We start from the raw sequence: 12,571 nt of genomic DNA, 5'->3' as shown, positions 1-12,571 counted from the left end.
TTTTCGGTGGAAAAGTCACTTGTGTCAGAGGAGGAACCCACTATGCTAGACTGTAACTTGCACTCGGGGGAGAAGAGGTCATGCCATGGTCATTTGCCGTGCGACTGCCCGGCGTGGTCCCTCCTCCAGAGGCAGATGAAGGAATTGGCGAGGCTTTGCCGATTCCACTCGGCACCTCTTTGCAAAAGGCAGCTGTACGAAACTTTGAAAGGTGTGATTTCTGGAGAGCAGCAGCGTAAAGGGACTCCTGGCAAATTGCTGGGTAGTCTTGGTTCACACAAAGCCTCTGGCCCCCATTCCTCCATGAGTTTTACTCGAATCTGTGGATTGGCTGCTTTCCACTGGGTGGTAGGGATTAGAGGTTGTGTGTGGAAAACTACCACCCCACAGGCTTGCCTAGAAACACAGAGTGATCTAACTAGAGAATCTGGGCTCTTACTCTCATCCTCTCCCTCACATTGTCCAAGTGTAAGCTTACTGAGCACTTAAAACAGGCAAGATGTAACGGACTCAGGGGAGCTTACAAAGAGTTCAGGTGATCACTGATGATACGCTACAGAAGAGGCAAAGCAACACAAACTACTTGAACAGAGGTGTTGAGTGTCGTGTCCCCCGTTTTTTTAAAATTTGTAGCTCCTCTGTAGGGTAACTTTTTACATTCTTTTTGGCCTTGCAGAGGGCTACTTTCAGAGTGGTCTCTATTTACGTCTTCCTTCCTATCACACATGCAAACAATTTTCCAGCATAATCAATCACATGGAGAAAACACAACTATCATTTGCATGGGTGAACCATCACAAACACAGCACAAGAAACACACATATCCCATACCACAGACATCTGATGAAGAGGAGAAAAAGATCCAAAACCAAGAGTAAAAATCCTCATTAAACGCATCTGCAACTCATACCTGAGGTGAGTCAACTTTATGGAGGTATCAAAAAATCCCCATCTCTAGAGCCTCACTTCAGAAACAAGCCAGCACAGAGAAGTGTCACTCCTGCCCCGCATGATTTATGGACTATGGGCAGAGAATCCCTCCATGAGTACATGAAACCCCAAACTAAAATAAACATCAGCCATTAAAACAAGGATTAAATGCTTGGTGGATTCTTTATTTGAACAAACTGATGTTACAAATTTTGTGGTGCAGATGTTAAGTGTTAGTGTGAAGGCATAAGAGGCTATAAAACATGGGCAGGAGCCTGTCAGAGGAGTTTACATTGCGGGGAGCATACATCACCAAACTGCACACTATTTTAGGAGTCAGGTGTTCCCCGCTTAAGAGGTCACAGGATTTCATGTGAAATATGAGCTGAAACAGTCAATCTACAACACAGCACATACATGCTGCGGGTGGCTAGGCACAAGGGACATTAGTCTCTTGCCAGTCACTTTGACAGTGTGTTACACAGTCTATCTGGCCAAAAATTCCACAACATTCAAGACTATTAGGTGATGGGAGAAGGATGATACATCCATTTTATCCTGAGGATCCGAGAGTGTAACATTGCACAAGCTCATTAGCTGGCTTTTATTTACAGGGTCTTACCTTTCCTTGGCTAGTCACCTGCAAAAGCAACATGATCATATCACATTGTGCAGTCCAGCAGTTTTTGAAATCTTCCTCAGAGTGGCAAAAAACCATAGTCCCTACTGCAATCAGAAGCACAACAAGCTCTTCTGAAGCCTCAGTAGAAAACTCCTTATGTTCAGTGCTTTTTATGGCAATCCAACAGATGTACAATTCCAAAGCAACCGCCCCAAATGACCTTTTCCTATTACACACCAAAAGTCCTGTCTAGCACTGTCTGGTTTTTGGCACATTCTTGCTGTAACTGCAGAGTCCCTTCCTGCTCCTCCTACCTCCCTTCCAACAGTAGTTCCCAGATTCATCTGAAAAGTAACCTCTTCTCCTATAGCCTTCCACTTCTTTTCTCCCTAATCTTTCCCTTTGTAATTTTAGCTACCTCATTCTAGTTAAACCTACTGAAAGTTTCTGGATGCAGTTCAACAAAAGCCACAAATAAAAGTAAAATTGCAGAGCCCTTTCTGCAAGGCCAGATTTCTCCCTAGATGATCTTTTCTATTGCAGCCTTAAAAATCCTCTCCAGTTCTTCCTCAGGAAGCCCTCTGCTAACTTCCCTTCACCCAGGACCCCTTTAACATCCCTGTACACCCTTACATGGAGAACTAGCTCTGTTTCCTTTACGCTGTTACTTCAGCAGCATAAAAAGGAGAGAGTATGCAAGTGGGGCAAACAGCTAACGTTAGTTCTCCCTGTGCCCCAAGAGTTTCTAAAGAATCTTTCACTGGTACTCACAATTGGCAGTTTTTATTAGTTTCACATCAAAGTAAAAATCACCACTTCTCCAAAGCAAAACAGAAAGAAAGAAAAAGATCCTTCACACAAACCAAGCCTAGAAATTAAAGAAAGGAAGTTCTTGCGATATATGTTTACTAATTAACACAAAATCGTATGTCAGTCAGAGGAAGGGCAAATTTGCTGACTTATCAGAGGGACAGTATGTCACAAAGTTTCTCTGGTACTTGTAGTAGGATACAAACACCTCTCAAAAGGCTCTCAATCCTGTGTTTAAACTATACTGCATCTATGTCTTTGGGCATTATTATTTAATCTAGACATAGCACTAATGTCAAAGAAATTTTCACATCTAGCATAATGACTTGATTTCATTTCAAATCAAGAAGGCAAGGTGTAAGGTGGAGACCAGGAAGGAAGTGAAACAGAAAGTGGAAGTCAGCGGGACATCCCAGGACCAGAGCAAAAGCAAAACCTAAACAGAATACAGGCAGGGTTCCTTCTTCATTTGAATTAAGATCAAAGGGTGGGGGGTTGAAACACAGAGAAGTGTGTTTATTATTTAAAAACACATCAAAAGAAATACACTACAGTTAAATCAATCTACTCCTCATGTTTGGATCTGACAGCAGAGCTGCTTCAAACCGTTTACTGAACAGCTTCCTCAAAAGACTGACTGCACAGGATCACCATGGTGGATGCCCACAGCAAGTCAGCAACCTTGTTTGCTCAGCCTGGAGATCAAGTTGCTCATGGTTAGAAGACAAATTTGAACAGGGTTAGAGATCTGAGACTTCCAGGATGACAAAACATTTGCAGCAGAAGTCAGCCCACTGAAGGATATGTGCTAACACAGCCTGAGCTAAAAGAGCAACCACAGATCATGGGACAACTCAGAGCTGTGAGATCACCACAGGCACATAAAGGGGGCCAGTTCAAAATTCATGGACGCCACCAGAAACATCCCTTCACTGCCTCCTGTGGGCTTTGAATCCAAAGCTCAGTGCATTGGTTACCTTGCAGCTGCAGTTTTCATCCATACTACAACAGAGAGGTTCTTTTCAAAACACTGATCTGAAGGAAAAAAAAAACCAAACCACAAACCATACTTCAGCTCCAGGGGCCTTGCTCCACACAGTTGCTTCCTTGACACCTTTCCTGTGGCATCCACCTCAGAGTAAACACAAGCAAGGACTGAAGAAAGAAACTGAGAAGAAGAAACACTATTGGAGTTGCTGCCACAGCCAGCACTCCCCAATCTATTTCCAGCCATTGGAACATGGAGCCCTTTTCACCTCTGTCAGGACACAGCACAGAATAATCCCCGTGCATTGGTCTTTTTACACCTCCATTAAAAGCTTGGGATTTCAGGTTTACCACAGCTAGCTGATGCCAGTGGGTAGTCTGAAATTCAGGGATTAAAAATGATTGCTCATTCAGATCACAGCTGATTACAGACTGCAAGCTGTCCTCTCATTTTTAATGCCTTGGCCTACAAAATGGCTATGCACCTCCAATTTCTTTCTGACTAGAATGGCAGACAAAATCATGCATCAACTGGTAGGAAGAATCATTGCATAGCAAAATGATCCATTGCTCCCTAATCCACCTCCCAAAAACGTTTTTTTGTTTGTTTTTGTTTTGGTTTTTTACACAGCCACTTTCATACCAAATCACAAGTTCATGACTATTTGTCTGGCACAGCAGCAAACAAGAATTCGAGACAGAAGTCATGAACTCTGTGCTGCATCTCAAAACACCGCAGAGATTTTATTGCAAGGATTGTTATCCAAGTTAGTCTGTGGCTTGGACACATCAGTTAAAACCTTATTCTTTTGCAAAACATATTCAAGTCATCAACATAACACATCAGGACTTTGTCTTTAATGTCAGGCCTATAAGACAGCACAGGATAAGCACTATGATCTCTGTCCACTCACTGATTCAATTTGTCAGCAGAATTTCAAAGATTGCCACCTCCTGAACTCCTGCACTCATCTCTTCATTGTGGGCTTTCCACTCAGTTAGAAACAAGGACTCACTCATGTAAGACAGTCACAGAAGACAATTTAATGTCACAGCAAGCAGGCATGCCTTAATGGTAAGAGTGTTAAAGTGGGAATGGAAATATCAGCTCTGCCACTCCCTTAGCCTCTGTACCTCAGTTTCTCATCCTGTATTTAATTTGCTCTGTTACTAGCTGTAAATTCTCTAAAGCTGAATTTATTTCCTTTGTTTGTGACAGACACACAAAGATCTCAACTTGCTTGGGGCCATGGAAGAAGATCCTGTAACACAAATATAATTAGGTCCGAGTGATGTACATCAGACTCTGAACTCATACTCCTCAGTTCTGATCACTTAAACTCAGCAGATCCCAGACCAATCACAAATCGCAGCCCTAATCCACTTCAGGGCTTTAGAGACTATAGAACGCTTGGCTGCAGTTATACTGTGAAAAATGGCATCACCGGCCTCCAGGTTTATTTTATTTTAATGAGTCTTTAGCAAATGTGCTTAGTTTGCAAAGAATGTTTTTACAACTGCCAGCCTTACCAGCCCATCCTGAGCTTTGACAGCCAAACTTCAGTTGCTTCTGCTGAGGCTGGAAGAGCTCAGGGACTCCCCAAACCAGGGGCTCCCCACCTACAGTCTGACCTCACCATTACACCTATACCTTGAGAGACATGGCACAGACCTCCCTGAAAGCCAGGCAATTTACTTCTGGTGATCTGCAAAAGCCAGTAAAGAATACAGGTTCATCTCCCATAACAGTGTTGGCTCAGCAGGTCAAAGTGAAGTAAAAAGCAGTGTAATAGTTATTTTTAATCCCTAATGTATACAGATATGTCAAACTACACAAGGAACAGATCAGCCAAGAAAGAAACTGGCAGTTTATAGAGCAACTTTGAGATCCAAAGGCAGGATCCAAACTGCCAGCTCAGAGTTAGTAGCCCTAATTTGCAAATAAAGAATCTGTTTGAGAGTTAGAGGTTATAGTCTAAATGACTTCAGTCTTGGGTTCATTCTGGAATATTTATGACTGATCACTCATAATTACAAACTACCTCAAAGGAAACTTAGAGCTTTTGGACAGAGGCAAAACCTGCCCCAAACATGCAGATGTCCAGCATGTAGCTTTTATAAGAAAGATCTCAAGGGATCTGCTGAAGGTGAAAGGTCAAACAACATTAGGAGTTGAGGCCAACAGAGTCCCAATTCCCAACTCTTGGCTTTAACCCTGAGCAATGATTTATGATAATATGGAAAAAACAAAAGACAGCTAAAAGGTAAGTGTTGTACCTTAGTCTCCTTGGAGCCACCAGTCTGTCTTTCTAGTCAGAATGACTGCTGGAATACCCGTGAACATCCTGAGACAAGGACGGTGTACACCAGACAAGCTAGCTCATTACCACCTGCCAGTTTAGATTTCATTCAGTTCCAGTGAAAACTAGCACTTGGTTTTATTAGGAACCAAGTGAAGGAGCAGTACAGCTCTACTGCGTGCAGCTGTCTGGAAGGGGAAGAAATCCATTTAGTATACCTATTTGTGTATCTTCTTTTTTGGTCTCTTCTGCACCGTGCCAGTCAAGGAAGAAGAAACTGGCGTCCCTCCTGCTCCACATTATCCATGCTGCCCTCATGCTGAGGGCTTCATCCAGAACAGACCGGCAATAAAACTTCACTTGCCACATGTGATGGAAAAGGACACTTCTGAATGGTAGGCTGCTCCAAAAGGCTGCTGTTTATCAGCCATAAGGAAACAATCACACACTTACAGGGAAAATCCAGACTCCCCGATTGAAAGAGCGGGAACCTGGAGAAACCAAGGGATTTATCCACACAAGTGAGACATTCTCCCATGGGTAAAGCACTGAATTTCTGATACAGGGAATACTTCTATGCTTGCAAACACTTAATCACATTACATCTTGTGCGTAGCCCATTGTTGAAATCCTTGCTTTAATTCTTCAACAGATGCTTCCTAATATGGACTAATACAGGTTGCATTACGTCTCTCTATTTTTAGTGCAGATGTTTTTTGGCCATAACAACTGCTATTTCAGGCCAAGTCAAACCTGCAGAGAAAACACAGCTAAGAGACAATGATTAAAGATGGGGAAATGCAACGTAGCAGTAACATGTGTTTAGGATTTATACCTGTTCGGGGAAAGCATTCCCTACATTTGATACCTGCATACTAGCACTTATTTAAATTATTACCACCTTTGATCAATTGTTAAAACAGGTTGAGAAGTAACTATACAGAAAAGAAATGCATTGTTATTTTGTGAATTAAAATGTTGATCTTCCCGTTTTTTCACTATATGCTCCTCTCCATGCAGCACATTTGCATTAAATGAAAACTGCTTCATTTAAACTGACAAAAGGGTTTAAAACAAACCCACATTTAAGAGTAATGTATGAGGTCTATATCATAAACATGAAATAACAACCTTCCCTCCAAAGACAAGCTGCTCTCTCTCATGCTCCTAGACTGTATTTTATATCAAATCCCTTCTATGTAAGGGGACTTTAATACATCACTGGAGACCTTTGGAAAAGTTATAACAGAACTTACTTTTCCCAAAGAAACAGAAAGTTTTATGACACGGTTGGAGGAGATTCCTACGCTTTCATAACATGGCTTGATTCTGTCTTTAACACTGATATTTTCTCTCACCAAGAAAAACTGAATTTTTTTTCCCATCCATAGACTTTGATGGCATAGGAAATATGCCAAATATGTTACCGGATCTCAGCAAATTAGTTTCATTCAACCGTTGTTCCATGATAGTTAACATAACTATATCCATTTACTGCAGCTGAGGGTGTGGTAGATACTGTCAATGGAAACAGCTTTATTGTACATAATACAAAGTCACAGAGAGATGAGGCAATGAAAGAAGCCCTATCTCAGGTGTTTTCTACACCCATTCTTAGCTATGGAGGGTTAGTAAAGGGGACGGTACAGCTCCCCTGCAGCCCTCTCTGGTCTGCCCATCTCCTCTCTGCCAGGACCTCTTCCTATGGGGTCTGAGATTGGCGGGAATCACAAGGTACTGCTGAAACACAGATCGGCCCTGCAGCGACCTCCCATCCCCACAAATAAATTGAGAACTCTATTCATGGAGATCTAGGCCAAACCTGAGGGCACTGCAAAAATCATGTATGATGCACTAAAAGAGATCTCTTTCTCTCCACACCTGGCTCATCTGTAAAGAAATTCTTACTTATATGTATTAAAACCTACAAAACTCCCTATGACTCCATTCTCTCTCCAGAAAGACCACTAGTCTAGGACCTTTGACAAGAAAGTCATCAAACTTGTTCTTTAAAATCAGAACAGTGTGTGATAGCAGGTTTGTGCCCCAGATGCAGCCCCGTGTCTAGAGATGAGAACCAAAGAAGTGTTTTACATCACCGGTGTGAAGCTATTTCCCATGTTCCTAATGACACCATGCTTCAGAGCAAATGAAACCCAACCTTTCCTTCCTTCCCCCTCACAGCATATGCACCTGGAAACCTTTTAATAGGTTTTCTGTTTGCCTCACAGGGGCTCATGTTCATGCCTGAGCAGAAATGCGCATTGTGACTTGAACTCTTTCTCCTGCTGGATGACAGGTGATAAAAATAATACATATACACATATCATATGACTAACAATAGCACCTGGCCCACGGTGATGGGATCCGTCCTTTGCTGCTGAGCACTTCAGAACTTAAACAAAGGAATTAAAACATCAGCCCTGAATCTGCAGACCTGGAATTTTTTTTAACCCATTAGTAGGCACTTTCAGATGCAAATCTCAAAGATCCAGTCATGCAAGACCCTAAGTACTTTCCCATTTCTGACTACAGCCAGATTAATCCTCTTATACAGATTATTCCAGGAGAAATTTGGCTCCCACAAAGTTCTCCTGCAGCTCTAAAAATAATTTTGAGTGCTGTAGGACATGTTACACCACTTAGACTAAAGAAGTTGTTTTAGAGATTTTAACAACCACTTATCAAACCAGACTGCTAACATTAACAAGGAACTGTTCGGCTCAGTTTCCTTCTCCCACGGCTGGGGTCTGCGAGGAAAGTACCACACTTCTGGGTGGAACACAAGAGAAATGCCCTTGGAAATCTGTTCTCTCTATCCCTTCAGTAGTGCTGACACATGGCACTTCCTCATTAAGTCCATTTTGCTTTCTTAAAATGCTTTCCTCTTCCCCCTACAAATACTCACACAAGTCATTACATCACCTTGCATCTTTTTTTACAATCAAGCTCATATATTACAGGACCATTGCTGCCAACAGAAATCTGCCATTAAGCAATTTAGCTCTGTTTAAATTCTTATGACATGATCAATAACTAACATTAAAAATTCAGCACCTGATGCTTTGCGTTTTATTTGACTACCAAATAACCCCAGATCATGCTAGGTACTGCTGAATTACATCATTTTAATAAGAAAATATCTTTAGAGGTGATTCTTGTCTGTTCAGAAAATACAAGAACATCAGCAAAGGACTGGAAAATGCTCAAGCATGTCGAGTCTGTGGCTTTGAAAAATAGTCACTTTATATTGGATTTACACAGACATGTATTTTTCTGTTTATGTTGTTTCACAATACAGGATGTGTATCTAAAATGTCTAGCATGTAAATATTTCTCATGTATTTACAACATCCATTCTTTCTTGCCAAGTTTTAGCCTGGGTGAGCCAAATTACAAGCCAGTGAAAAACAATTTCTAGTACAAATCTGATCAGTCCTTCACTTCGCCAATGTTGGTGAGTACCATAGTAAAGAGAACTTATCCCAGGAGAAACACTGGAAGCATGCCTCTAGATCATCATTTCCATACAATTTCATTAGGAATGGACCTTTTGTGTGTCAGAAAGGATTAATTTTTTTGTTTCTAAACTCCTTGTGCACAAAAGTTAATCCAAACCAGACAGGAGTCAATTAGGTCGTTAACGTGCTAAGCCTATTAACAGCCATGACTTACATTTCTTTCCCGCAACAATGAAAAACATTCAGAAGTCTGCCTTTAAGTGGCAAAGCCCATGAGCAATTTCATTATTTTATGACATGGCTACTTGAACCGGTGGCTGTTTGCACGAGCAAGCAGCACTCCCCGCTGTGCAGCAGGCGGGTGCTTTGCTCCCTTTTTAGCACAGCCAGCCTCCAGCCAACACAAAGAATCAGCACCCAAGGGATATAAATTCTGTTCCTAGCTGGTTTGCAAACTCCTGTGTGATCCTAGGGCAGGGCAGGGCATCGCACAGTCCCAGATTTTCCTCACCTCCCTGATGGGCAAAGGACTAAAGCTGTCCTGGTCTCACCAAGGGTTAGAGAAGCCCATGCTCTCCCCAAATCCAACCCTAGCTTAGCCCCTCAATTAGCATCAGGTAGGAAAAAATCCAATCACAGAACAAGATCCATAGCCTTAAATAAATTTTACAGAAGACTACCAATCTCCCTCTGCCTCAGAACTCAGATACACATTCAGCTCATGTAGCCTGGGCACCACTTTTGCATGAGCTAAGCTATGGTAGTTGTGTGTGCGTGTACATACATGTGTGTGCACGCGTGCTCTTAGCCCAAAAAATACGAATAACTTCAACAACTTTGCTTGCAGTAGGAAATTCTAGTTCCTCAGGCTGTCCGTGGATTAGGAACCTAACAGATATGCAATTAATTTTGCTGACACACAGAGTTAAGTGCAATCACATCACGTCAGACCAAGGGTCCACCTCGCCCATGCCATGAAGTTCCCCCAAGCTCAGGACCTGCCTCTGGGCCAACCTGAGGAGGACAAAACTTGCAAGGAGGATCCCAGTAACTGTGGGGCCTGTTGGACAAAGCAGAGAAGAGCAGCATGTAGTGGGTCCCCAGAAGCCTTCAGGAAGCAGTAGGTGTTACTAGAAACACTTTTTAGCAGCATCCCCTTTTAGTGTCTTATTTTTCAGTTCTGCTACCTTGGTACTCACCCACCACCTCTTTGCATTTGTGATCCCATATAATTACCCAGTGTCTCCCCGATTTGCTTTCCTTTAGCCCCTCTTCTCAGGGAGGGAATTTCAGTCCTGCCAAGGACAGGCAGCACCTTGTCCCTAGACAGAAGGTCAAAAGGTTCAGTGGCAAAAGGATGAGGCAGATTTCCTGGACTGATTTTTGTTCAATTCAGTTTTTAACTAATGGCTGACTTATTTTACAGTGTAAAAATTTTGTAATGCATTTTCTACTGCAGCACCTACAGTACTTGGCTAGGAAATCAGAGTGGTGCTGAATTTTCCTCTAAATGTTTCCTCTAAAAAGAGACATAGGGGATCTGTAACTCTAACCAGAACCAAGATTTCATACTCAGAGAATCAAAAAGAAGATTGGCTTAGTCTGAACCCATGAGAATGATAAACCTGCTGAACTACTAACAGCTCAACTCCACACAAGAGAAAATAAAGGTCTTGGCTACAGGATTTATCAACAAGCAGTGCCAGCTAGGAAGCAACCTGATGAGCAAGCACAAGTCATCTCTGCTGGTACACAGGCTTGATTAAATACAAAACCCAAGACACACAGACAAACTTTAAGTTCGTCCTTCAGACCTCTGCTTCCACTGCTGTTCCCAATAAGGACGCCTTTTGTGCCTTCTGCTGCTGCTGTGTCCCTTTTACGTCCAGTAAAAGCACTTGTTCCCAACCACTCAACTGTTCCCATACTAGCGAGTCTTACTCTTGTACCCATTAAACCTGCCAGTCCTACTTCCCATTTTGTCCCTTCGCCAGCCCAGATGCCCTAACCTACTGCCTCCATTTAATATGCAGTCCATCCAGTAGAAGGCAGAAGCTGGAATATTAGTGGGGTAATGGCGCAGGGGAGGAACAAAAGGAACAGAATATACAGGCACACTGAAACCTAGACAAGGGATTTCGCAGAGTTCATAAAAAATATCTTCTATGCAATGCATCCACACAGATTTCCAGAAAGGATAAAATTCAATTGCTCCAGAGAAGCCAAAAACTAGATCAGTTTATACTAGCTGACAATCTGACTGTTTGGCTTTAAAAATGGGAGAAGACAGGATATGATCAGTGAATAGAGTTAGCCATTTTCTCTTGAAAAGTGATAGGAAATAATATCAACAGCTGTTTTATTATTAACACCAAACAAAAAAACCCCACCTAAATGAAGAGGGTGCAAGACAGCTGCATCTTTTCAGGGTTTCAGCTGTTAAGCATTAGAACACCAGCAAGGTTTGCAGCAGCTCACAGGCACACACTCTGAGTGCAAAAATATAATAAAGCTACTGACCTTCTGTGGTGCCATGATTGGAGGAAGGTAAGAGACAGGAGAAAAATATTGGCAGGAGGACCATCACCAAAAAACTGGATCTCCTTACTAATAGTCTCCCATTCCAATGGGGACTCTAGGTCAAAATCAGATCCACAATCCTCACTTTTTTTTTTTTAATTTAAAAAACAACTTTAACACTGTGACGCTGGGTCATAACTGAAGACTGATTTTGGAACACACTGCCAGCACCTCACATACCCATGGAGACCCATAGGATTTAAGCCAGGATCCTAACACTGGCAAGGTGTGTCAGCATGACACTGGAAACTGAATCCAGAGTATTAGAGAATGTCTACTATTAACTGCCAGACACGCAATTAAAATCTAAATCATTTCCATTTCTCAGGAAGCTGGTTCACCTCCCAACTCTTGTTATACTACAGAAACCCCACTGAAACAATATACCTCATATTGCTAAACTATTTAAGCAGAAGAGCACCAGAAATTGCTTGAGAGGTGGTTGTTTGGTCCAGAAGAGCTTCACACACAGGGGGCACATCTGCATTTCAGCTGCTACTGTATCCACAGCCAGCATAGCAGGATGGCAGACACAAACTGCTCAAGCACTCCACCACCTAACTCACACAGGATCCCTGCTGTCACAGCTGTAGCTGCCTCAATATCCAATCTAGCTAGATTAAAGTTATCCTAGGGATATCTATAGGAGTTGCTATCGCATTTTGGACTCCCAGACCTCAAATCCCAGGTTCACAGATCTCCATGGAAAGCCAAAGACCATAAAAGTTTCTTTGCAATCTCTGTGAGCTCATTCCCTCTAACACAAGGCAAGAGGAAAAAAAAGTTTCATTTATCTCACAAAACCTTAAAGCAGACAATTTAAAAGTTGCCACTCAAAGAAACAAAAATCCCTAGAAACAAAAATCCCTATAGCATGATAG

At 42.2% G+C, this 12,571-nt stretch overlaps 1 protein-coding gene across 1 annotated transcript in view; it reads right to left on the bottom strand.

The window, feature by feature from the left end:
* Positions 1 to 12,571, bottom strand: part of ADAMTS17 (ADAM metallopeptidase with thrombospondin type 1 motif 17) — a 192,710-nt gene that overhangs the window by 167,919 nt on the left and 12,220 nt on the right. The window lies entirely within an intron of this gene.

This window comes from Strix uralensis, chromosome 11 (assembly GCF_047716275.1).
Source record: "Strix uralensis isolate ZFMK-TIS-50842 chromosome 11, bStrUra1, whole genome shotgun sequence".
NCBI lineage: Eukaryota > Metazoa > Chordata > Aves > Strigiformes > Strigidae > Strix > Strix uralensis.
This window is presented reverse-complemented; position numbering and strand designations above follow the sequence as displayed.